We start from the raw sequence: 20,637 nt of genomic DNA, 5'->3' as shown, positions 1-20,637 counted from the left end.
TGCAACGATAGTGCACCAGCACAGGCTATCTGCATGTCTGCAAGTCCAGAAATGCAGCTTTGGCATACTGGGGTGAAAAAAGCCTCTGATATACTGCACATCTGTGATTAGATAAGCATAAGTGACTGTCACATTTAGGCCAGAAATACGGCTTTTTGGTTACTGGGGTGAAAAAGCCTCTAATATATTGCACATCTGGGATTACACGTGCATAAGTGACTGTCACATTTAGGCCATAAATACGGCTTTGGCAGACTGGGGTGAAAAAAGCCTCTGATATACTGCACATCTGGGATTAGACAAGCATAAGTGACTGTCACATTTAGGCCAGAAATACGGCTTTTTGGTTACTGGGGTGAAAAAGCCTCTAATATATTGCACATCTGGGATTACACATGCATAAGTGACTGTCACATTTAGGCCATAAATACGGCTTTGGCAGACTGGGGTGAAAAAAGCCTCTGATATACTGCACATCTGGGATTAGACAAGCATAAGTGACTGTCACATTTAGGCCAGAAATACGGCTTTTTGGTTACTGGGGTGAAAAAAGCCTCTAATATATTGCACATCTGGGATTACACGTGCATAAGTGACTGTCACATTTAGGCCATAAATACGGCTTTGGCATACTGGGGTGAAAAAACCCTCTAATATACTGCACATCTGGGAATACACGTGCATAAGTGACTGTCACATTTAGGACAGAAATACGGCTTTTTGGTTAGGGTGAAAAAACCCTCTAATAAACTGCACATCTGGGATTAGACAAGCATAAGTGACTGTCACATTTAGGACAGAAATACGGCTTTTTGGTTAGGGTGAAAAAACCCTCTAATAAACTGCACATCTGGGATTAGACAAGCATAAGTGACTGTCACATTTAGGACAGAAATACAGCTTTTTGGTTAGGGTGAAAAAACCCTCTAATATACTGCACATCTGGGATTAGACAAGCATAAGTGACTGTCACATTTAGGACAGAAATACAGCTTTTTTGTTAGGGTGAAAAAACCCTCTAATATACTGCACATCTGGGATTAGACAAGCATAAGTGACTGTCACATTTAGGCCAGATATACGGCTTTTTGGTTACTGGGGTGAAAAAGCCTCTAATATATTGCACATCTGGGATTACACGTGGATAAGTGACTGTCACATTTAGGCCATAAATACGGCTTTGGCAGACTGGGGTGAAAAAAGCCTCTGATATACTGCACATCTGGGATTAGACTAGCATATGTGACTGTCACATTTAGGCCAGAAACACGGCTTTTTGGTTACTGGGGTGAAAAAAGCCTCTAATATATTGCACATCTGGGATTACACGTGCATAAGTGACTGTTACATTTAGGCCATAAATACGGCTTTGGCATACTGGGGTGAAAAAATCCTCTGATATACTGCACATCTGGGATAAGACGTGCATAAGTGAGTGTCACATTTAAGCCACAAATACCGCTGTCATATAGAGTTTTTTTTAGAGTCAATACCCTACATCAGGGTTTTTATTGGCGGTTAATTATTTTTAACAGACTTAACCACTTTTTACTTTGCTTTGTAAACGCTAACTATGAGGAAAACATCTAATAAGGGACGCGGTCATGGTCGTGGTGGTGGTGTTGGTGGAGCCTCTGTTGCATGGAGAGGACGTGGCCGTTCTGCCACAGCTACATGTCCTACTGAATCTACAGCGATATTTGGTCGGGCCTAATGCCGTTCTAAGGATGGTAAGGCCTGAGCAAGTGCAGGCTCTAGTTAATTGGGTGGTCGACAGTGGATCCAGCACATTCACATTATCTCCCACCCAGTCTTCTGCAGAAAGCGCACAGGTGGCGCCTGAAACCCATACCCATCAGTCTGTCACATCACCCCCGTGCAGATCGGGGAACCTGTCTGAGCCTCAAGTCATGCAGCAGTCTCTTATGCTGTTTGAAGACACTGCTGGCAGAGTTTCCCAAGGGCATCCACCTAGCCCTTCCCCAGGGGTGGAAGACATAGAATGCACTGACGCACAACCACTTATGTTTCCTGATGACGACATGGGAATACCACCTCAGCACGTCTCTGATGATGACGAAACACAGGTGCCAACTGCTGCGTCTTTCTGCAGTGTGCAGACCGAAAAGGAGGTCAGGGAGGAAGACTGGGTGGAAGACGATGCAGGGGACGATGAGGTTCTAGACCCCACATGGAATGAAGGTCGTGCCACTGACTTTCAGAGTTCGGAGGAAGAGGCAGTGGTGAGACCGAGCCAACAGCATAGCAAAAGCGGGAGCAAGGTGCAAAAGCAGATCAGCCGTTGCCAAAACAGTTCGCCTGCTACTGGCCACCGTCACCAGGGACCGAGCACACCAAAGGCAGCTTCAAGGAGTTCCCTGGCATGGCACTTCTTCACACAATGTGCTGACGACAAGACCCGAGTGGTTTGCACGCTGTGCAATCAGAGCCTGAAGCGACGCATTAACGTTCTGAACCTTAGCACAACCTGCATGACCAGGCATCTACATGCGAGACACGGGCTGCAGTGGAGTAAGCACCTTAAAAACCAAGAAAGGGCTCAGGCCCCTCCTGCTCCCTCTTCTTCTGCTGCCTCGGCCTCTTCCTCCACCTCTGGAGGAACGTTGGCACCTGCCGCCCAGCAAACAGAGGATGTGCCACCAACAACACCACCTCCATCACCAAGCATCTCCACTATGTCACACGTAAGCGTTCAGCTCTCCATCATCTCACAAACCTTTGATAGAAAGCGTAAATTCCCACCTAGCCACCCTCGATCCCTGGCCCTGAATGCCAGCATTTCTAAACTACTGGCCTTTGAAATGCTGTCATTCAGGCTGGTGGAGACGGACAGCTTCAAACAGCTCATGTCGCTTACTGTCGCTCAGTACGTCGTTCCCAGCCGCCACTACTTCTCCAGGAAAGCCGTGCCCTCCCTGCACAACCAAGTATCGGATAAAATCAAGTGTGCACTGCGCAACTCCATCTGTGGCAAGGTCCACCTAACCACAGATAACTGGACCAGTAAGCACGGCCTATATCTCCCTAACTGCACACTGGGTAAATGTAGTGGCGGCTGGGCCCCAGGCGGAGAGCTGTTTAGCGCACGTCCTTCCAGCACCAAGGATCGCAGGGCATCATTCTTTGCCTCCTGTTGCCTCCTCTTCCTACTCGGATTCCTCCTCCTCTTCTACCACCTCCTCATCCGGTCAGCGACAGACCTACACCGCAGACTTCAGCACAGCCATGGGTAAACGTCAGCAGGTCGTTCTGAAACTAATGTGTTTGGGGGACAGGCCCCACACCACGCAGGAGTTGTGGCGGGGTATAGAAAAACAGACCGACGAGTGGTTGCTGCCAGTGAGCCTCAAGTCCGGCCTAGTGGTGTGCCATAATGGGCGAAATCTCGTTGCAGCTCTGGGACTAGCCAGTTTGACGCACATCCCTTGCCTGGCGCATGTGGTGAATTTGGTGGGGCAGAAATTCATTCACAACTACCCCGACATGTCTGAGCTGCTGCATAAAGTGCGGCCCGTCTGTGCGCGCTTCCGGTGTTCTCATCCTGCCGCCGCTCGGCTGTCTGCTCTACAGCGTAACTTCGGCCTTCCCGCTCACCGCCTCATATGCGACGTGCCCACCAGGTGGAACTCCACCTTGCACATGCTGGAGAGACTGTGCGAGCAGCAGCAGGCCATAGTGGAGTTTCAGCTGCAGCACGCACGGCTGAGTCGCACTGCGAAACAGCACCACTTCACCACCAATGACTGGGCCTCCATGCAAGACCTGTGTGCCCTGTTGCGTTGTTTCGAGTACTCCACCAACATGGCCAGTGGCGATGACGCCGTTATCAGCGTTACAATACCACTTCTATGTCTCTTTGAGAAAACACTTAGGGCAATGATGGAAGAGGATGTGGCCCAGGACGAGGAGGAGGAAGAGGGGTCATCTCTAACACTTCCAGGCCAGTCTTTTAGAAGTGGCTCAGAAAGAGGATTTTTGCAACAGCAGAGGCCAGGTACAAATTTGGCCAGCCAGGGCCCACTACTGGAGGACAAGGAGGAGGAGGATGGGGATGAAGCATGTTCACAGCGGGGTGGCATCCAATGCAGCTCGGGCCCATCACTGGTGCGTGGCTGGGGGGATACGGAGAACGCAGACGATACGCCTCCCACAGAGGACAGCTTGTCCTTACCTCTGGGCAGCCTGGCACACATGAGCGACTACATGCTGCAGTGCCTGCGCACCGACTGCAGAGTTGCCCACATTTTAACGTGTGCTGACAACTGGGCGGCCACCCTGCTGGATCCCCTTTACAAAGACAATGTGCCGTCCTTAATTCCCTCACTGGAGCATGATCGGAAGATGCGCGACTACAGGTGCACGCTGGTAGACGCGCTCCTGAGAGCATTCCCGACTGACGCCCGGGGACAAGTGGAAGCACAAGGCAAAGGCAGGGGAGGAGGAAGAGGTCGCCAACGCAGCTGTGTCAGCGCCAGCACCTCAGAAGGCAGGGTTAGCATGGCCGACATGTGGAAAAGCTTTGTCACCTCGCCACAACAACCGGCTCCAACTGCTGATATGGAGCGTGTTAGCAGGAGGCAGCATTTGAACAACATGGTGGAACAGTACCTGTGCACACGACTACACGTACTGACTGATGGTTCTGCCCCTTTCAACTTCTGGGTCTCCAAATTGTCCACATGGCCAGAGCTTGCCCTGTATGCCTTGGAGGTGCTGGCCTGCCCTGCAGCCAGTGTACTCTCTGAACATGTATTTAGCACGGCAGGAGGCGTCATTACAGACAGACGCAGCCGCCTGTCCACAGCCAACGTGGACAAGCTCATGTTCATTATAATGAACCAGGCTTGGATCCCTCAGGACTTGTCTGTACCTTGTCCAGAATAGACAGTTCTAACAGCCTCAACCATCCATCCTTGTACTCAAGTGCACTTATTCCTTTTAGTTTTTTTATATGTCCCAATATTTTGGGGGATACCCCTATGTAAAAATGGAAAATAACACACATCTGTGTTGGCTACCTATTCCTCCTTCGCCGCCGCTTCCACCTAGACTGCCACGTGAGCCTACACGGTCACATCCACCCATTCACCGCCTCCTCAACCTCTTCCTCCTACATCATTCCTAATTTTTATTTTTTTAAGGTCTTTTATGTTTTTTTAAATTCATTTCCCTATCCACATTTGTTTGCAGAGCATTTGCCATGCTCTTAAGCACATTTTTCTGCCTTTTGCAGCCCTCTAGCTGTTTCCAGGGCTATTTTAGTGGCCAAAAGTTTGGGTCCCCATTGACCGCTCAACTCTACCAGTAGCCAATGGTAAGTACTCTGACTGTGAGATCTACATCCCCTAAGGACACCCCTGTGGTATGTAAATGTTGCCAGAATTCATCCATAGTGGTGTTTGAGATGCTCATGTCTCTGAACATGCCTTCCAACTTTGATGAAAATTGGCAACCGCACTCCGTCTTCAGCTTGGATATCATGTTCTTTTCTGAGTCATCTGACACACTCTTGTTGGTGAGAAGTCTTTGGGCCAAATGTTGCTTATAATAACGCTCAAATACATCTTTCTCTTGCATAAATCTAAACAAGACCATTACCTTGTCGAGTATGGTTTCTACTTCCTACTCTGTCAGTCCTTTGACTCCTTTTTTCAGCTTGTCATCGATAAATAAAGAAAGGTATTCAGGGGATCTGGAGTTCAGATTAAGAAAATACTCAAAGTCACCAGCAATTGTTTGCTTGAAAAGACAGTCGTTACTAAAAGATTCTTGAAGGAAGCGGTAAAATCTACTTTTCAGGTCAAGAAGACCCTGTATATAATCAGCAGGATTCTTTCCTTCCCCTTCTTTAGATAGCAGTGCTTTGCCCTGTACTGGTAGATACAGACTCATGCACTCACACATAGTCTTCAGGCCATTGGGAACTTGTACATACATGCTAGATCTTCTGTCTTTCTGTTCTTAAACATATGAACTAATCCAGAGTTTTCCATCTCCACAATGGTCTTCATGTGCTTGGAGATGAGCTCTCGCTCCACCACCTTCACGATGGGTTCTGTGGATTTGTCTAAGCAGCGCATGACTCGTTCTATATCTTCATTTATTCTATCCTCTACTTTTTTTTATATACACCGAGCCACTGTTTTCCACTAGAAACTTCTGGCTTTCCATCTGGAAGAACTCTGCAGACATTTCCAAAAATGGTGCCTCAAAATCTTCTTCATACACTGACCTTCCTTCCGATCCAAGGATCATAAGCATCTGACAGGCATTTCTTATGGCTCCTCTGTCCACTACCTTTCCTTTCCGCTCTCTTGCAATCATGTCTAATAACTTCTGCCGTAGATAATCTCGTATGCAGCCGTAGCATACAACTTGATCTCAAAATATTATGAAGCCCAGATTATAGACATTTTCCACGTTGTTTTGCTGAACATAGACTATGTCCATGTACATGAGTATATCTCTAATCATTACCATGGTGGTTTGGTCATTCTAAGCTTGATTAAGCGTCTGAAGGAAATTGTTATTTAACCACCTCCGGACCGCCTAACGCAGGATCGCGTTCCGGAGGTGGCAGCGCTGCGCACAGTCACGCATATATGCGTCATCTCGCGAGACTTCCTGTGAACGCGCGCACACAGGCGCGCGCGCTCACAGGAACGGAAGGTAAGAGAGTTGATCTCCAGCCTGCCAGCGGCGATCGTTCGCTGGCAGGCTGGAGATGTGTTTTTTTTAACCCCTAACAGGTATATTAGACGCTGTTTTGATAACAGCGTCTAATATACCTGCTACCTGGTCCTCTGGTGGTCCCCTTTGTTTGGATCGACCACCAGAGGACACAGGTAGCTCAGTAAAGTAGCACCAAGCACCACTACACTACACTACACCCCCCCCCGTCACTTATTAACCCCTTATTAGCCCCTAATCACCCCTGATCACCCCATATAGACTCCCTGATCACCCCCCTGTCATTGATCACCCCCCTGTCATTGATCACCCCCCTGTCAGGCTGCATTCAGACGTCCGCATGATTTTTACGGATCCACTGATAGATGGATCGGATCCGCAAAACGCATCCGGACGTCTGAATGAAGCCTTACAGGGGCGTGATCAATGACTGTGGTGATCACCCCATATAGACTCCCTGATCACCCCCCTGTCATTGATTACCCCCCTGTCATTGATTACCCCCCTGTAAAGCTCCATTCAGACGTCCGCATGATTTTTACGGATCCACTGATAGATGGATCGGATCCGCAAAACGCATCCGGACGTCTGAATGAAGCCTTACAGGGGCATGATCAATGACTGTGGTGATCACCCCATATACACTCCCTCATCACCCCCCTGTAAAGCTCCATTCAGATGTCCGCATGATTTTTACGGATGCACTGATACATGGATCGGATCCGCAAAACGCATCCGGTCGTCTGAATGAAGCCTTACAGGGGCATGATCAATGACTGTGGTAATCACCCCCCTGTCATTGATTACCCCCCTGTAAAGCTCCATTCAGATGTCCGCATGATTTTTACGGATGCACTGATAGATGGATCGGATCCGCAAAACGCATCCGGACGTCTGAATGAAGCCTTACAGGGGCATGATCAATGACTGTGGTGATCACCCCATATAGACTCCCTGATCACCCCCCTGTCATTGATTACCCCCCTGTCATTGATTACCCCCCTGTAAAGCTCCATTCAGACGTCCGCATGATTTTTACGGATGCACTGATAGATGGATCGGATCCGCAAAACGCATCCGGACGTCTGAATGAAGCCTTACAGGGGCGTGATCAATGACTGTGGTGATCACCCCATATAGACTCCCTGATCACCCCCCTGTCATTGATTACCCCCCTGTAAAGCTCCATTCAGACGTCCGCATGATTTTTACGGATGCACTGATAGATGGATCGGATCCGCAAAACGCATCCGGACGTCTGAATGAAGTCTTACAGGGGCATGATCAATGACTGTGGTGATCACCCCATATAGACTCCCTGATCACCCCCCTGTCATTGATTACCCCCCTGTCATTGATTACCCCCCTGTAAAGCTCCATTCAGACGTCCGCATGATTTTTACGGATGCACTGATAGATGGATCGGATCCGCAAAACGCATCCGGACGTCTGAATGAAGCCTTACAGGGGCGTGATCAATGACTGTGGTGATCACCCCATATAGACTCCCTGATCACCCCCCTGTCATTGATTACCCCCCTGTAAAGCTCCATTCAGACGTCCGCATGATTTTTACGGATGCACTGATAGATGGATCGGATCCGCAAAACGCATCCGGACGTCTGAATGAAGTCTTACAGGGGCATGATCAATGACTGTGGTGATCACCCCATATAGACTCCCTGATCACCCCCCTGTCATTGATTACCCCCCTGTCATTGATTACCCCCCTGTAAAGCTCCATTCAGACGTCCGCATGATTTTTACGGATGCACTGATAGATGGATCGGATCCGCAAAACGCATCCGGACGTCTGAATGAAGCCTTACAGGGGCGTGATCAATGACTGTGGTGATCACCCCATATAGACTCCCTGATCACCCCCCTGTCATTGATTACCCCCCTGTAAAGCTCCATTCAGACGTCCGCATGATTTTTACGGATGCACTGATAGATGGATCGGATCCGCAAAACGCATCCGGACGTCTGAATGAAGTCTTACAGGGGCATGATCAATGACTGTGGTGATCACCCCATATAGACTCCCTGATCACCCCCCTGTCATTGATTACCCCCCTGTCATTGATTACCCCCCTGTAAAGCTCCATTCAGACGTCCGCATGATTTTTACGGATGCACTGATAGATGGATCGGATCCGCAAAACGCATCCGGACGTCTGAATGAAGCCTTACAGGGGCGTGATCAATGACTGTGGTGATCACCCCATATAGACTCCCTGATCACCCCCCTGTCATTGATTACCCCCCTGTAAAGCTCCATTCAGACGTCCGCATGATTTTTACGGATGCACTGATAGATGGATCGGATCCGCAAAACGCATCCGGACGTCTGAATGAAGCCTTACACGGGCGTGATCAATGACTGTGGTTATCACCCCATATAGACTCCCTGATTACCCCCCTGTCATTGATTACCCCCCTGTAAAGCTCCATTCAGATGTCCGCATGATTTTTACGGATGCACTGATAGATGGATCGGATCCGCAAAACGCATCCGGACGTCTGAATGAAGCCTTACAGGGGGGTGATCAATGACTGTGGTTATCACCCAATATAGACTCCCTGATCACCCCCCTGTCATTGATCACCCCCCTGTCATTGATCACCCCCCTGTCATTGATCACCCTCTGTAAGGCTCCATTCAGATATTTTTTTGGCCCAAGTTAGCGGAATTTTTATTTTTTTTTTCTTACAAAGTCTCATATTCCACTAACTTGTGTCAAAAAATAAAATCTCACATGAACTCACCATACCCCTCACGGAATCCAAATGCGTAAAATTTTTTAGACATTTATATTCCAGACTTCTTCTCACGCTTTAGGGCCCCTAGAATGCCAGGGCAGTATAAATACCCCACATGTGACCCCATTTCGGAAAGAAGACACCCCCAGGTATTCCGTGAGGGGCATATTGAGTCCATGAAAGATTGAAATTTTTGTCCCAAGTTAGCGGAACGGGAGACTTTGTGAGAAAAAAAAAAATATATCAATTTCCGCTAACTTGTGCCAAAAAAAAAAAATTTCTATGAACTCGCCATGCCCCTCATTGAATACCTTGGGGTGTCTTCTTTCCAAAATGGGGTCACATGTGGGGTATTTATACTGCCCTGGCATTCTAGGGGCCCCAAAGCGTGAGAAGAAGTCTGGTATCCAAATGTCTAAAAATGCCCTCCTAAAAGGAATTTGGGCACCTTTGCGCATCTAGGCTGCAAAAAATTGTCACACATCTGGTATCGCCGTACTCAGGAGAAGTTGGGGAATGTGTTTTGGGGTGTCATTTTACATATACCCATGCTGGGTGAGAGAAATATCTTGGTCAAATGCCAACTTTGTATAAAAAAATGGGAAAAGTTGTCTTTTGCCAAGATATTTCTCTCACCCAGCAAGGGTATATGTAAAATGACACCCCAAAACACATTCCCCAACGTCTCCTGAATACGGCGATACCACATGTGTGACACTTTTTTGCAGCCTAGGTGGGCAAAGGGGCCCACATTCCAAAGAGCACCTTTCGGATTTCACAGGTCATTTACCTACTTACCACACATTAGGGCCCCTGGAAAATGCCAGGGCAGTATAACTACCCCACAAGTGACCCCATTTTGGAAAGAAGACACCCCAAGGTATTCCGTGAGGGGCATGGCGAGTTCCTAGAATTTTTTATTTTTTGTCACAAGTTAGTGGAAAATGCTTATTTTTTTATTTTTTATTTTTTTTCATACAAAGTCTCATATTCCACTAACTTGTGACAAAAAATAAAAACTTCCATGAACTCACTATGCCCATCAGCGAATACCTTGGGGTCTCTTCTTTCTAAAATGGGGTCACTTGTGGGGTAGTTATACTGCCCTGGCATTCTAGGGGCCCAAATGTGTGGTAAGGAGTTTGAAATCAAATTCTGTAAAAAATGACCTGTGAAATCCGAAAGGTGCTCTTTTGAATATGGGCCCCTTTGCCCACCTAGGCTGCAAAAAAGTGTCACACATCTGGTATCTCCGTAATCGGGAGAAGTTGGGGAATGTGTTTTGGGGTGTCATTTTACATATACCCATGCTGGGTGAGAGAAATATCTTGGCAAAAGACAACTTTTCCCATTTTTTTATACAAAGTTGGCATTTGACCAAGATATTTATCTCACCCAGCATGGGTATATGTAAAAAGACACCCCAAAACACATTCCTCAACTTCTCCTGAATACAGAGATACCAGATGTGTGACACTTTTTTGCAGCCTAGGTGGGCAAAGGGGCCCATATTCCAAAGAGCACCTTTCGGATTTCACAGGTCATTTTTTACTGAATTTGATTTCAAACTCCTTACCACACATTTGGGCCCCTAGAATGCCAGGGCAGTATAACTACCCCACAAGTGACCCCATTTTGGAAAGAAGAGACCCCAAGGTATTCGCTGATGGGCATAGTGAGTTCATGGAAGTTTTTATTTTTTGTCACAAGTTTGTGGAATATGAGACTTTGTATGAAAAAAAAAAAAAAAAAAAAAATCATCATTTTCCACTAACTTGTGACAAAAAATAAAAAATTCTAGGAACTCGCCATGCCCCTCACGGAATACCTTGGGGTGTCTTCTTTCCAAAATGGGGTCACTTGTGGGGTAGTTATACTGCCCTGGTATTCTAGGGGCCCAAATGTGTGGTAAGGAGTTTGAAATCAAATTCAGTAAAAAATGACCTGTGAAATCCGAAAGGTGCTCTTTGGAATATGGGCCCCTTTGCCCACCTAGGCTGCAAAAAAGTGTCACACATCTGGTATCCCCGTACTCAGGAGAAGTTGAGGAATGTGTTTTGGGGTGTCTTTTTACATATACCCATGCTGGGTGAGATAAATATCTTGGTCAAATGACAACTTTGTATAAAAAAATGGGAAAAGTTGTCTTTTGCCAAGATATTTCTCTCACCCAGCATGGGTATATATAAAATGACACCCCAAAACACATTCCTCAACTTCTCCTGAGTACGGGGATACCAGATGTGTGACACTTTTTTGCAGCCTAGGTGGGCAAAGGGGCCCATATTCCAAAGAGCACCTTTCGGATTTCACAGGTCATTTTTTACAGAATTTGATTTCAAACTCCTTACCACACATTTGGGCCCCTAGAATGCCAGGGCAGTATAACTACCCCACAAGTGACCCCATTTTGGAAAGAAGAGACCCCAAGGTATTCGCTGATGGGCATAGTGAGTTCATGGAAGTTTTTATTTTTTGTCACAAGTTTGTGGAATATGAGACTTTGTATGAAAAAAAAAAAAAAAAAAAAAAATCATCATTTTCCACTAACTTGTGACAAAAAATAAAAAATTCTAGGAACTCGCCATGCCCCTCACGGAATACCTTGGGGTGTCTTCTTTCCAAAATGGGGTCACTTGTGGGGTAGTTATACTGCCCTGGTATTCTAGGGGCCCAAATGTGTGGTAAGGAGTTTGAAATCAAATTCAGTAAAAAATGACCTGTGAAATCCGAAAGGTGCTCTTTGGAATATGGGCCCCTTTGCCCACCTAGGCTGCAAAAAAGTGTCACACATCTGGTATCCCCGTACTCAGGAGAAGTTGAGGAATGTGTTTTGGGGTGTCTTTTTACATATACCCATGCTGGGTGAGATAAATATCTTGGTCAAATGACAACTTTGTATAAAAAAATGGGAAAAGTTGTCTTTTGCCAAGATATTTCTCTCACCCAGCATGGGTATATATAAAATGACACCCCAAAACACATTCCTCAACTTCTCCTGAGTACGGAGATACCAGATGTGTGACACTTTTTTGCAGCCTAGGTGGGCAAAGGGGCCCATATTCCAAAGAGCACCTTTCGGATTTCACAGGTCATTTTTTACAGAATTTGATTTCAAACTCCTTACCACACATTTGGGCCCCTAGAATGCCAGGGCAGTATAACTACCCCACAAGTGACCCCATTTTGGAAAGAAGAGACCCCAAGGTATTCGCTGATGGGCATAGTGAGTTCATAGAACTTTTTATTTTTTGTCACAAGTTAGTGAAATATGAGACTTTGTAAGAAAAAAAAAAAAAAAAATCATCATTTTCCGCTAACTTGTGACAAAAAATAAAAAGTTCTATGAACTCACTATGCCCATCAGCGAATACCTTAGGGTGTCTACTTTCAGAAATGGGGTCATTTATGGGGTGTTTGTACTGTCTGGGCATTGTAGAACCTCAGGAAACATGACAGGTGCTCAGAAAGTCAGAGCTGCTTCAAAAAGCGGAAATTCACATTTTTGTACCATAGTTTGTAAACGCTATAACTTTTACCCAAACCATTTTTTTTTTACCCAAACATTTTTTTTTTATCAAAGACATGTAGAACTATAAATTTAGAGCAAAATTTCTATATGGATGTCGTTTTTTTTGCAAAATTTTACAACTGAAAGTGAAAAATGTCATTTTTTTGCAAAAAAATCGTTAAATTTCGATTAATAACAAAAAAAGTAAAAATGTCAGCAGCAATGAAATACCACCAAATGAAAGCTCTATTAGTGAGAAGAAAAGGAGGTAAAATTCATTTGGGTGGTAAGTTGCATGACCGAGCAATAAACGGTGAAAGTAGTGTAGGTCAGAAGTGTAAAAAGTGGCCTGGTCTTTCAGGGTGTTTAAGCACTGGGGGCTGAGGTGGTTAAAGAGTTTAAGACGTCATCTCGAACCTTATTTATGAGATGCTCCGTCACTACTTCTTGCTTCCATCATAAATATATTAGAGCCTTCTTTACAGTATGAGAAATAAATTCTGGAATGCCTGACCGCATGAGATATTACTAGTAAAACAATATTACAATTAAAAAAGGGCAAGACATTTAAAGGGGTTTTCCTAGACTTTTATACTGAAGACCTATCCTATACAATGTATGGCGCTGTTCTTGGTAAGCACGGAGAAGGCTGCAGGAGTGCCGATGCCTTCTTAAACAGCTGATCGGTGGATAGGTCATCAGTATTACAGTCTTGGAAAAACCTTTTAATTGCATAAACTCTGGAAACCCTCTTTCTCACATCTAATTTTACTCTAAAATACCTTCCTGGGCTCCAGAAACACCTGTCTGTTTTGTATTGACCCTTGTCTGTATCTGGTTATATTCTATAATTTGCTGCATTAGTCCGAGATTATTCAGCAGACGCGAACTGGGGATTCATAGTGTCTGATGTTAATACATTGAGAAATACAAGTTGGACAAAGTAGGTAATGCAATTTTTACAAAAAATGTCTTCCAGTTAATATAAAAATTGTAAATTCACTAATTCCAGGTTGCCTGGCAGTGTTTGATGCACATATACTAGGAAACTGTGTAGGATAGGGGGCAGACAATACATTTTACTATGGTGCCCTTTGCAATCAGTGTATGTCCCTGTTCTGTTTCTGCCTCTAGCTTCTCTGTATAGTGGTATTTAATTCATAGTAAATGAAAGACTGGAATGCTGCATGACTGCACCACACATGAAGAGTAGTAATGAGCGACAGGGGCGATATTCAAATTTGCAATATTTTGTGAATATTTTGTAGAATATTCGTCAAATATTTGCAAATTCGAATATTCGTTATATTCTACATTCTTTTTTTTACAAAAAAATCAGCAAGGTAATGATTTTAGAATATTCGCCATTTTTTTCCATCTGAAGTGAACAATGTTCAGTGTTCACTTCAGATGGAAAAAAATGACGAATATTCTAAAAAACTAATATATAGCACTATATTCATTATAGTGCTATATATTTGTTTTTTAGAATATTCGTCATTTTTTTTTTTTCCATCTGAAGTCATGATTCCTCCCTGCTTAAGTTGCTTGTGGGCCAATGACTCATTGGCCCACAAACAAGAAGCAGGGAGGAATCATGTGTTCAGATGGGAAAAATGACGAACATTCGAAAAACTAATATATAGTACTATATCCTAAATATTCGTGAATTCTCGAAGTTGCGATAATTGAGATAAAAATTTGCTTTTCGAATATTTGCGCTCAACACTAATGAAGAGAATAATTATAATTTTTTTAAAAAGCAACAGTATTCAAGAAAATGTACAAATAGTGGGGTATAATATAGAAGCTACATTTCAGAAATTTCTCATTAAGGAGACAATTTTGCATCTCTTTCATTATAAAAGCCAATATTTAAAGACTATGGACACCTTTGGAGCAATTTAAATCTTTTTTTTTAAATTAGTTTTTGTTAAAAATTTTCAGCAGTTTGTGATACATGCGGTTAAAAATCAATCTATTTGAAGACTGTCAATCCTGAGTTCTGTCAACTGCTGAGAATTCCTTGCTACCCAAATGTTGAGAATTATTATTTTTTTTAAATATATTCTACATTTCCTGTGTCATCTTCTGGGTTATAACTTGTGTTATAAAGTGTATTCATGATCAAGTTTGACTTTTGCAGCAAATGAGTTTATACATATTGTATATACCTAAATTTTCATATCAGTGAATCATCTGTTTTTACGGTACTTTTTTAGACTAATACTGTGGAAAGGAAGTCAGCTTTCTGTCAGCATACAATATATGAAGAGTAAGAACATATGCTCCTACTATTTATACCCAATACATATTTTTTGTCATAACTCTTTTTATTGAGAAAAAGGGAAGTGTAAAACACCAATGACAACATTCTTTATTTCTTCAATTTTACATAATGTAGAACAGAGGAAGGGGAAACCTAGAAAGGGTAGGTAGGAGAGTAATAATATAAAAAGGAGTGAAGGGAGGATGGGAGAAAAATATGGGGGAATACTACTCCAATGTGTATCACATATAGTATAACATAATGTCTTATTATATTGATTCATTTTATGCATTAGAGAGCCAATGCTAGAAAGCACACAATATGCAAGGAGGAGTACAAATTATAAAAACAAGAAGAGTGGCATACAGAAAAAAGTAGCTCACATGACTATATATAATAACATATCACTTAGAAGTGCTTGTGGTCACACAGGTTTGTCGAAGTCCTCTCCGGGGTTGCCAGACTTATTATGGGTTTTTGACTCCCAACTGGAAAATTCTGCAAATCTGGTCAATCTTATTACTCCATAATTCAGTGGTGGTGGTGGGGTTACTTTGCTCAGCTATTTCAATGGAATAAGCAGTATTGCCACTTGGACCAGCATAGTGTGTAAGTTAGGTTTAGAAGGCGTCCAAGTAGACAAAAACTGCCACAACAGAACAGCTTCAGAGGTAAGTGATATCACAGATTGTATTAATGTGAAATTCTATTTGTTTCCAGTATTCCAGTATGGCAAGACCAAAGCTTGCTCTGTTTCACATTACCAACATGCATCAGAGGCTGATAGACCCATCTGCTTCAAATTTTGAGGATCTTCAAACCATCTAGCCATTGTTTTGCAGGAGTGCTCCTTAATACGGATGCATCTGGAAAACCCATGTGACCTCAAGTGAACCTGTGTTATATTAGCCTATGAGAAAGTATGATCTAAATCTATTTCCCACTCTCTGATATATGCTGATGTACCTGAACCTTTAAAAGATAACATAAATTGATAAAAAAGTTAAATCAAGTATGTAGGGGATACATTTTCTTGCGTCAGTTTTTCTAACCAAGTGGGTTCTCCTAATATGGGGTATTTAGAGAATAGCTTGGTACAAGTATGAGTGAACTCTTGGGTCTCCAAAAAATTGCCAGCAGTTATATGGAGGTAGCAGAAGGTCGAGATGTTGTCCTTGCTACCTACTGCTGTTGAGAATGTAGCCACAGCAGCAAGTGTTGGTAATAGGTATCTTTTGTCAAGCCTCCAGGGAGTGGTAATGGTTTATTGAGACCCCATAACCCAGATTTCTGGTTCGGTTTTAATGTAGCCATTTCTATATCCCTAAGATATGAAAATTTTGACAACAAAAATGTAGCCATCTCTTTAAATGGATGGCCCTGTAGTAGGATAATAGGTATGCTAGCCATGCGATAAAGGTTCCTGAACCATTTTTAAGAGATATAAGAATTTCTGCAAAATGTAGGTCTGAAGCAGAATTTTACATCCCATCAACAACACATATGGGAGTGAGAGAGCTTGCAATTGTGATTTTACTTGTTGTAACAGGGGAGTATAGTTAGCCCCATAAAGTAGAAGTGGGTTCTTAGTGAGCTGGATCCCGAAATATTTGAGCTGGTTTTGTTGCCATTTAAATGGGGAGTTCCTACAGAGATGCTTAATCTCATCCAGAGGAAGGGAGATGTTAAGGGCCTCAGATTTATTAATTAATTATTGAAATTGGATAGCACCCTGAATTGGTCAAAAATGTCTAGAATACATGGGAATGCTTGAGAAGAATTTGTAATTAGCTGTTTCTAAGGCCTCATACAAGATACCATTGATCTGCATTCTGGCACTAGGGTTGTGATATAGCGACATTACCCATGTAATTAATGTTCTTAGAATACTAAAGCGAGCTACAGCCAACCGACTCTATCAAATGCCTTCTCAGCATTTGTGTCGAGAAGGACCAATGTTTTTTTTTTAATATAAGGCATGAAGAATAGAATGAATTATCCTGCATGAGTTAAGGTTACCTTCCCTGCCAGGGACAAACCCTGCTTGCTCGGGGTATATGAATTTGGAAGATAAAATAGTCAGTCACAAGTAATTTAGCCCATATTTTCAGGTCGACATTAAAGAGATAGATAGGGTGGTAATTTCCACATTTTTACCCCAATAGATATTGATAGATGGAATAGAGAATACATTTTGTCACAAATAAATTTGCAGTCACTCCTATGGCAGCTATAGATATGTGTTATATTTACCATATTTTTCGCCCTATAAGACGCACTTTTTCCCCCCCAAAAGTGGGGGCAAAATAGCAGTGCGTCTTATGGGACAAATGCTGCTGATTTTGCCGTATTTTCAATGATACACCCGCCGCGATGCCGTGCGGCGGGTGTATCAGCTATGAGGGAGGAGGGGCTGGGGGCCGGCATCTGCTTTTATAATGACAGCGGGGCCCGTGCAGTGACTGTATTCTACTACACGGGCCTCGCTCACTGTATAATCGTATCTGTAATAGTTAATTATGTATATACCGGTAATCGCATAATCAGCGCTACTTACAACTACAAGCGCTCGGTAGGTAGCAGAGAGGAGGGAGGAGGCAGGCCGGGAGGACGGGCGGGCGGTGCGTCACTCACTACGTCACGCGCCTGCACCGCCCACTTTATGAATGAAGCAGGCGGCGTGGGCGCATGACGTAGTGACTCACGCTGCCAGCGCCCGTCCTCCCGGCCTGCCTCCTCCCTCCTCTCTGCTACCTACCGAGCGCTTGTAGTTGTAAGTAGCACTGATTATGCGATTACCGGTATATACATAATTAACTATTACATATACGATTATACAGTGTGAGCGGGGCCCGTGTAGTAGAATACAGTCACTGCACGGGCCCCGCTGTCATTATAAAAGCAGATGCGACCCCCACCCCCTGTATTGAGGGTCATTCACTACAGGGACACTGTTATGGAGGGGATCTGTGGATGACACATAGCATAAGATGCTATATATGTGTCATCCACAGATCCCCCCCATAACTGTCATACACAGATCCCCATAACAGTGCCATCCAGAGACCCCAATAAGAGCCACCCACAGATCCCCCATAAGTGTCACCCACAGATCCCCCATAACAGTGCGTCACCCACAGATCCCCCATAACAGTTCAACATCCTCAGATCCCCCATAACAGTTCGCCATCCACAGATCCCCCATAACAGTGCGCCATCCACAGACCACAATTAGTTCAAAACCCACCAAAAGCAGACCTATTGGTTAAAAAAAAAATTTTGCTTATTTTCCTCCTCAAAAACCTAGGTGCGTCTTATGGGCCGGTGCGTCTTATATGGCGAAAAATACGGTACTGAATACAGATGTCCTGTATAACCTGCATAATTTGTCTCTTCCTGGTATGATATCATAGTTGCTTGTCTGCTAAGAACAGTCCAAACTGTACTCCTCCTGTCTACTTTATCATGATACTGTTTATGGATTTCTATGGGAATAAGTATGCCTGCTTTCACACTTGCGTTTAACTTTTCTGGTATTGAGAACCAGCATAGGATCTCAATACCGGCAAAAAATGCTTCCGTTTTGTCCCCATTAATTGTCAATGGGGACAAAACTGAACTGAACAGAACAGAATGCTCCAAAATACATTTCTGTCTGGCATGGGATGCGGAGCAAAACGGATCCGGCATGACACACAATGCAAAATAGCCTAAGTGTGTGGTGCTTAATTAATGTTTTATAATAAGTTTGAGGTTGACAGGGCCAGGTTCCTGCATAGTCATTTAGCCTGGCCCTGCCAATCAAGGAGGAGAGGGCGAGTGCCCAGACTGGCTTGGGCTCGCCCTTGGTGCACGAAACTAGTCATTTGCATATGAATTAAAAGTCCAGGGAAGGTACAGTCCTACGACCTATGGGGTGAAAGAGAATTGCCCCATACTAAGAGAAAAATTACTTTCCAACTGCAAGCGTAGCAATTGGAATAAATCTCAAGACCAGCATCCCATTTCCAGTATCCAAAATTTACAATATTATATTTTTCAAGAAAGGTATTGAGAGATCCCTCTAGAACTTGTTTGATGAATCAGCCATTATGACACCATGTGGCATAGAGTTTCATCACAAGAATCCCCATCTATGATTTCTTCTTGCGGTAATGAAGACCTTATTTTCATGATAATAAATTTTCAAGGTATAAAAAATATTTATAAAGATCTTTGTAGTGTGCCTTCACATATTTGGACATTGTAATTAGATCTTGCAAAAGCCATGGTTTTTCCAAGCTGACCAATCCCTAAATTTGATCATCTTGGTACTAGTCTTGGTACCACAATCCACTCATTCCCATAATTACTGTGGTCACCTTCCTCTGCACCTGCTCTATTTTAGCTATGGTATGTTCTTCTTATACACAGCTGTCCAAACTGTACACATTTTATGTGTGGTCTGATTAGTCATTGACATAGAGGCCGAGTGTCATATGCTAAGTTAAAATGCTTCATTTGATAAAAGGGTGTATTAGACAAGCGATTGTCGGGAGGGAAGTGTTCCAGATAGCTAGCAGAAGAAACTGCTGCTATTACATGTAGCAATCTCCTCTGCAGCATAAGGAGGAGCGATCACTATGCCATTGCTCATACCCATGCAGGACAGCTGTGTGCCGGCAGCAGATCGTGATTATACAGCACAATCTACCACAGGCACAGCGTGATCTGCCACCGGCAAATCCAGATCTTTCAGCATGCTGAAAGATCTGAATCGCCCAATGAACAAGTAACAGACAATCGGAGGCAGTATTGAACTGTCGATTTGTCCTTCTACAGGCCCAGATATGTTTGAGTTGTTTGTTGAGTTAAACCAGTATACACGCAAACTAACATTAAAACATCATTTTCTACTGAAGGACCTGGCCCCCAATCCCATTGTAACGACCAGCATCCACTCTCATGATAGCGAGGTAGAAGAAGATATGGTAGACATCCTGCAAGAGGATCTTTTTGATTGGCCTATCCCATCCCAGTTTAAACCCAAATCCACATTCTACCCACTAGAGAATAGAGGACCACATCTGGAAACCTTTTATAATATAGTCCTTGCTGACTTAAAAACTCTAGTTGGTCCGGGGCAGGTGGAAATGAAACCACCACCTAATCTCACTGGTCCACAAATGAAGGCCATTACTTCCCTAAAATCCAATAAGGCTATAGTTATTAAGAATGCAGACAAGGGTGGAGGAATCGTCATCCTAGGATCCTGTAGGATGAAAATTACTATACAAAACTTTTAGGAGACCCGAAGGATAAATTCAAGAAAACCCTAATTTCCTTCATAGATAGAAGGTATAATGATAAAATACTCACTAATAAAGAAACTCGATTCCTTAAA

The 20,637-nt window shown here is 43.9% G+C and overlaps 1 pseudogene; it reads right to left on the bottom strand.

Moving 5' to 3' along the window:
- Positions 1-5,319: 5,319 nt before the first annotated feature.
- Positions 5,320-19,995, bottom strand: LOC120983795 (annotated as a pseudogene).
- Positions 19,996-20,637: the final 642 nt, after the last annotated feature.

Source organism: Bufo bufo, chromosome 1 (genome assembly GCF_905171765.1).
Source record: "Bufo bufo chromosome 1, aBufBuf1.1, whole genome shotgun sequence".
Classification (NCBI taxonomy): Eukaryota; Metazoa; Chordata; class Amphibia; order Anura; family Bufonidae; genus Bufo; species Bufo bufo.
This window is presented reverse-complemented; position numbering and strand designations above follow the sequence as displayed.